The following is a 7,180-nucleotide window of genomic DNA, read 5'->3' as shown; positions in this document are numbered from 1 at the left end:
CTTTCTGAGGAATTTGCTCCATGACATGTTGCTAACAGGTAGATTAAGATCTTAGCCACCAGGAGTCAGTAGTTATAACTGGTGGAGGACAATGAATTGAGTGTTTGGATATCCTAGAGCCATGGAGCCCAAAGCCAGCCTCACTTGTGTCACTTGATGGACAACTACCTCAGTTTGAGTAGTCTTCCAGTTTTTCTTTTTTGCTCTGTTAAATAAATCATTTAGACCTAACATATTTAAATGTAACAGTGAAATACATGTAAATGAGATCATGCTTGGAAGCAACAGCTGTTTAGGACATTAGTTAATTACGTAATTTATATCCAGTTACCTGTAATCTCTCATAGATTACGGCATTTCCTTACAACACAGCTATGTGTTAATCACAGTTACATAGAATTCCATGCTTATTAGCTGATAGCATGTAATTCCTGACTGTACAGCAAACAAAACTAGAAAAGCATTTCCTGAAGGAATACAGTGCATGAAAATGCTAAAATATGCTGTAAAATATCATACAGAGTAAAAACAAACTATATTGGTTGCTAGGTAGATGAGGTTTAATATAGTTGGAATGGCTGAACAGTTAATAGGTGGATAGTTTAAATGGTTAAATTATTTAGGTAGATAGTTGACGATAACTGACAGTTGGAATGGCTCTAATGTTTGCTAGCAGTTATGTTAACTATGTTAACAAAGATAATAATGCTAACCAAGTTAATTAACTTAGTTAATTTAGATAATGTTTTCTAGCAGTTTTTTTAAATGTTAATAATAATAATGCTGTTGACTATGTTAACAATGCTAACTATGTGACTTAACTAACTTAGCTAATGATTTATAGCAGTTATGCTAAAATACTAAGAATGTTAAAATGCTAACCATATGACTTAGCTAACTTGGCTATTCATTTTTAGCAGTTATGTTAAGAATGGTAACTATGTTAACCATGTTACTTAGCTAACTTAGCTAATGTTTTCTAATAGTTTTGTCAAAAATGATAACTATGCTAACAATACTAACTAGCATGTTAACTATGCTAATGTGACTTAGCTAACTTAACTAATCATTTTTAGTAGTTATGTTAACTATGCTAACTAGCATGCTAACAATGTTAAAATGCTAACTATGTTAACCATGTAACTTAGCTAATCGTTTTTAGCAGTTATGCTAACTATGCTAACTAGCATGCTAACTATGCTAACCATGTTACTTAGCTAACCTAGCTAATCATTTTTAGTAGTAATGCTAACTAGCATGCTAACTATGCTAACCATGTTACTTAGCTACAGTGGGTAGGAGTCATAGTTGATGACAAGTAACAGTTACAATGGCTGAACAGTTAAAAAGTTCAGTAGTTTAAAGGGATAATTGTTTAACGGTGAAATATTGTAGTGAGGACTTTTATTTTGAAACAGTTTTTGGCAGAGGAAGTAGTTGAACAGGGTGTGTAGTCTTAATAGAGCCAGTTTGTATGCTTAAAGCCTGAGAAACTGACAGTTGATCAGTTGATCAGCTGACCAGTTATCAGTTTGCATTCGTCCTTGTGTGTGATAACAGGGGAATCCGTGCTGTAAAACAGCTGGGCTCTGTACAGACATCTGACCGTGAGTCACCGCATAGTGCTGCACACACACCCCTTAACCCACGTACGCATTCCCATGCCATAATCCTTCACTGACATACAGACATAGCATAGATCCCCCCACCCGTGATTGGTTTCTGGCCTGCTGCTGCTCAGGTGGTCGCACTCCATGATTGGTTTACACAGCAGTGCAAAGTATACATGTAAATCTGTAGCGTAACTACAGTTTGTGCAGTCGTCTCGGAGAGGAATGGTCTCTGCTGGATACTGTAATATCTGACTCAGACTGAAACCATGCTGAACGTCAAAGTGTGTTTGCATCAACATTAGAGAGGTGTTTTGGGGCCGATTTTTTAAGGTGGCTGATCTCACTCTTGTTTCGAAAGAAAGTGTTTGAAGTGTAGAAAACCACATTCAGTTTACAGACTTGACATGGAACAAAGTGTTCAAAGCCATGGTTAACTTGCTGAGGAGAGGAAAACATTTGTTTAGTGTCTTTCCTGTTGGTCTTTAGTTGGAACTTCTAAAAGAACAACCCAGTGATCTCATACGGATTCAAATTTCACAGTCACTCCAGCGAGCCCCTGTAAATCTGCTGTGCTGATTGGTTCTCTTCAGTAGGGCAGTGGGTTCCTATTGGTTTAAAACTGGGACAGGTCTCTACAAGATCCACTGGCATTTCATAATGGCAGCACCTAGAGAAGAACCACATGAGCATTCCTCAGAAAAGTATTCCTTGCTATATTCTATTGAGTAGGTTTACTAGATTCATGTGGCATCCATTTTGTGTGTATTTTTGTATAAAGAAATGGAAATTGACTAGTGATTGCTGTAAAAGCATTTATAAGGATGAACTGATTTGAAAAGAAATGCCTCCACAAGACTACATTTATGGATGAAGTTAACGTTTTCAGCATATTAAAAAAAATCACTGACAGTTTGACCCAGGGGCACTTTTGACTGCACATAATCTGTCACCAGACACATTGAGCTAAAACTGAACATGGTGACTTAATTAAGTCCCTTGAAGCTCAGTGTTAATTACCTTACCTTGAGTAGCAGTACTCTTACAGTACAGAGTGTCATCTCAGTTTAACAGGATAACACTGAAGAGAAGCTCTTTGCACTCGTCTTACTGACTCAAAGGAGATTGTTGGTTTGAAAAAGAGGCAAACTATCATTAGCCTCGAGGAATACAGATTTACTGATAGGTCCATTGCAGAGCTACCACTTTGTTCAACACCAGTGAAACAACCTTTTTACTTGTGCAGTCCAGAGGAAACTTAACACCTCAAGGGCCACAGGGAATGCAGATATGGTATGAGATATGCTGAATGGCCCAAACACCAAATCAATTATCAGAATGGACTTTTTAGCTATTTGAATCATTCCTTACATTTCTGTATAAAGTATTGATATTTCTCAGTGTAGTGGTTAAAAAACACATGCACATGCATTTATGTTAACAAAAAAAACAGTTTGTGAAAAACAGCCCTTCCCCCTGAGTAGCTCGGCGCTGTTGCGGTTACCATCTACTGAAGTGTGAAAAAAAACTTGTGAAAAAAAAACTCTTTTATTTCATGTTTGCACTTCAAGCATCCAGTAGCAGAATGCTAAATCATATATACCCTATGTGAAATCTCACTCTTGCCTGTTTTTGGAAAGTTCAGTGGGTTTTATCGCCTGGACTGATTATGTAACTTAAAAAAAAAACACACACACACAAAAGGGGAGGGGGCAGAGTGAGTGAGCGAGCCTCTGCAGCTTAGAAACTTCCTTTACAAAACTTCCTTTTCAGCCATTTCCCATTCAAGCTGCATGCAGTTGCTTGCTTTGGCCCACTGGATAAAGCATCTCAATGTAGCTCAGACAGACATTGAAAATGTAGTTTAACATTTTTGTAGAACAATGCAATGTGATTACAGTCACTTTCTCCTGCACGGTGTGAATATCAATAAGGAAAAAAATTTCACCAGTAAATCCATGCATTCTGTCGACCAGTGAAACCTGCCTGACCTAGTGCTACTTCTGAACTGGTGTAGCCCCATGCCCGACCCGATTTCATTCAAAGGACCTGTAAAGGGAGTGCTTTTGTCCACCATTATGTCACTGAGGTGAATGCCTGCGAGTGCAGGTCTGAATGCAAATGAGAGGTTAACCTGTGTGCAAATGGTAGATTATGTGTCACTATTTCTGTCCCGTTGGCCCTGTCCTGAACAACTATCCCTGGACACTAAATTTAGCCGCTATTAAGAGCTTCTGCCAGTCACGTATTGCCACACATCACCGTCTGCCACTCGGACTAAATCATGCCTGCTGGCCGGTCAGCAAGTGTTGCTAACACGATCCACACGTGGACAGGCATTTCTCTACAGTCTAGACAGTGATCACAGTCCAATTAGAGTTCATAGTTCATCAGATTCAGCCTTTTACTTATTGGCCTGCTTTTGCTTATGATCTCGGCCTTATCGCCCAATAATTATTAGAAGTCAGACGTCTGATGGACATGCAGATCATGTCTTTATTGCGTCCGTCGGTCCAAGACCAATTCTGGAAGACTGCAGGACGTGCAAACTAGGCTATTTTGTAGTCTAACTATGACCCCATTTGGACGTCAATAGGACTACCTATTTAACCTGTTTTGGACGTTATACAAAGGTCCTGTGGAAATCAATACTGGACGTCATCTGGCGTTACACTCTGCACCTGAAATTGGATGTCCAAAATAGGTCTCTTTGCGCAGTGGGCGTGGTCATGGCTTTAGCAACACATCAATATAAAGTGGGCAAAGCAGGGAGAATAAGAGGAAGATGGACAGACACGTAAACAGACAGAGAAACAGACCGAAAAAATAAAGGTAGAGGAAAACAGAAAAGAGACTGACCATTTCTTCACCATGTTGCACAACAGAAAAAGGCAACACAAACCACACAATTATTGCATGTAGGCCTACATTATTTCCACATAGCCCAGTTGCTCAGATTCAACTTGTGCTGAGAGAAGCAGAAGCTGTGAAGATTACAATCAGACGTGAATGATAAATTGTTTACAATCCTTAAACTATTTTTTCCCTAAAACTCAGTAAAGGCCACCGGTCAAATCTATCTCAGCAGACTTAAGACATGGCATTTGACGTATGCCTGACACTGACTCTCCTGTCTAAACTACAAACAGACCCACTTCAGTGGGGGCATCAGTGCAGGAGCCTTGGGCCTGGGGCAGTGCTTGCTGTGAAGTTGCAAACCTGAGAACTTAGTAGCCACTGTTGTGTTAAATTATATTGATATAAACCTGATTAAACCACCATGGAGGCAAGCACTGACCTATGTTCATCTTTTCCTCTTATCTTGTCATATAGGCTATAATGAAGCACTTGTGCATTCAGGTTATAAAGTAATCAGTAAATGTTTTTTTCTAATTCACCACATTCTATCACAAATGCACAAATGTATTGATTGCAGCGCAAAGAGATAACATTGCTGATCAATATGAACTACTGGCCTTAGTAAGTGGGTGAATCTATCTGTGCAGGCGAAAGAACAGTAGGTGGAACCATGGAGACGACTTGTATCAGGCAGTAAACAGCCCCGGCTGGTCTCCACGCCCATCTGTCTGGTTACATAACCTCGTCTGCTCGGAACATTCTTAGGGTATAGAGTTTTTTTGTGTGTGTGTTGTGTGGGCATGCTAGTCATAGCCCCCCTTGCTGAGGAAGTTGTGTATGGCTGGGTTAGTGTGTGTGAGAGAGAGAGAGAGAGAGAGAGAGAGAGAGACTGTGTGCATGTATGACAATTCTATGGCTGTATGAAACGTGCTGTGTACTTTTGCTCCACCTTGGTTTTTGTTCAAGAGACTTTCTGCACGTACTGTTCGATTTCCTCATACGCTCATGGAGGCTTAGTACAGAAGGGGTGTATGTGTGTGTGTGTGTGTGTGTGTGTATGTTTGTGTGTGTGTTTGTGTGGGGGGAGGGGGTGCACCCAGTTAGATTAGGTTTGTCTATGTGCATGCCATGCAGTATCAGAATAGCGGGTTGTTTCCAACATCTTTGCACTGACATAGAGCAAAGAGTAAAGCACAGAGAAAAACTCCACTCATACAGACCTACAGTGCTGTGGAGACTCTGGTTGTAGCCCAAGGGGCTGCTGTTTCCTCCAGAAGTTGGGGGTGGGTCACAGCCCGGGCCCTCATGCAGAAAGCTGCTCGGTGGTATAGCCATCTGCAGAAATGAGGAACACCATGTTCCAGTCTTTACAGCTGTGGCCAGACAAAAGATTTATCCTGAGGGGGTGAACGGCACCGCTGCCCTCCAAAACTGAGAGTGTTTTTGTTTTCGACCACTGGAAAACAAACCTTAAAGAATGCATTCCTCACACTATCTAGACTAGAGCATACTGGTTTTGTCTTTTATCAATAGTGAGCTCAAGATCAAAAACATCACCCCAGTTAAATAGTAACCCACAGCCAGAGTTGAGGAAGCTACTTTAACAGCATAGCTTAACAAACTTTATTGATACCAATTTCTTCTCTTCTCTTACCGCAAAGCTATCCTACAGAGACATTTGGTTAGATTAATTGAAAAAAGTGGTTCAAACTACTTTGCAAAAAAAAAGATCAAATTCACAATGTACTACATGTGATGTGAAATGTGATTAAAGGCAACAATGCCTACTTGTTCACTGATCATACCTAAACCAAAAAGTAAGATTCATTCTGTATATCTTTTTTGATTTGTTTGATGGTGTTGCATTAGAGAGAGTAGAGGGTGTATTTACTCTTGGCTTGCATAACTCATAAGTAAAAACATACGTTTTGTCGGTGGAGCTAGTGAGTGACATATTTGCTGAAGTATGGCCACGGTGAATCATCCTCGGGCTAAGATTTGGTAGGTTCATGCATTAATACATTATTGTCTGAGCACTGATCAATGACCACCCTTTTTTGCAGTACACAAAAGTCAAGTGTGTGGTAGTGGCTACCTGACCGGTACCTTGTCAACAGGGCATACATTCACAGTAAAGCAAAACGATGGAGGGCCTGGTCAAAGGACTAGAGAAACATATGATGCCAAACTCTTTTTAGTGGTTTTAATGACACGAAAAATGCCAAAAAGTAATTTTAATACTTATACTGTAGTTAAACCATGTCTGCTGTAAAGTATGCAAAATGAAGTTCAACTAGGTGTTGTTCACTAGTCTCCAACACTGCCCAGAGTGCTGATCTTTCCCCTACAAAAAAGCGCTCAGATGATTAGTTCAGGGGGAAGTGTTAAGATCAAGGACAATATTTAAACCAACAGTTTTACCAGCACAGCATCTCCTCTCCCATAAAACAGTGATAGCAATAAAATGATACAACTTTATGGAAATAGTGTGCCAATTAACACCACCCTACCAACTCACCAGTCCTGTTACAGTTGGCATATCTGTGCAGTTTCAAGTGAAGCTGAACTGATTCTGCAGAAGATCCATGACACCTTCGCCCCCCCCCCCCCACACACACACACCACACCACACCCAACCTCCACTCCCTCCCCCCTTGAAGAACAGGGAGGCTGTGGCGAGCGAGTGGCCTTCACATGTGTCTCCTTCTGGA

This window comes from Alosa alosa, chromosome 21 (assembly GCF_017589495.1).
Source record: "Alosa alosa isolate M-15738 ecotype Scorff River chromosome 21, AALO_Geno_1.1, whole genome shotgun sequence".
Taxonomy (NCBI): domain Eukaryota; kingdom Metazoa; phylum Chordata; class Actinopteri; order Clupeiformes; family Clupeidae; genus Alosa; species Alosa alosa.
Note: the sequence above shows the minus strand (reverse complement) of the source record.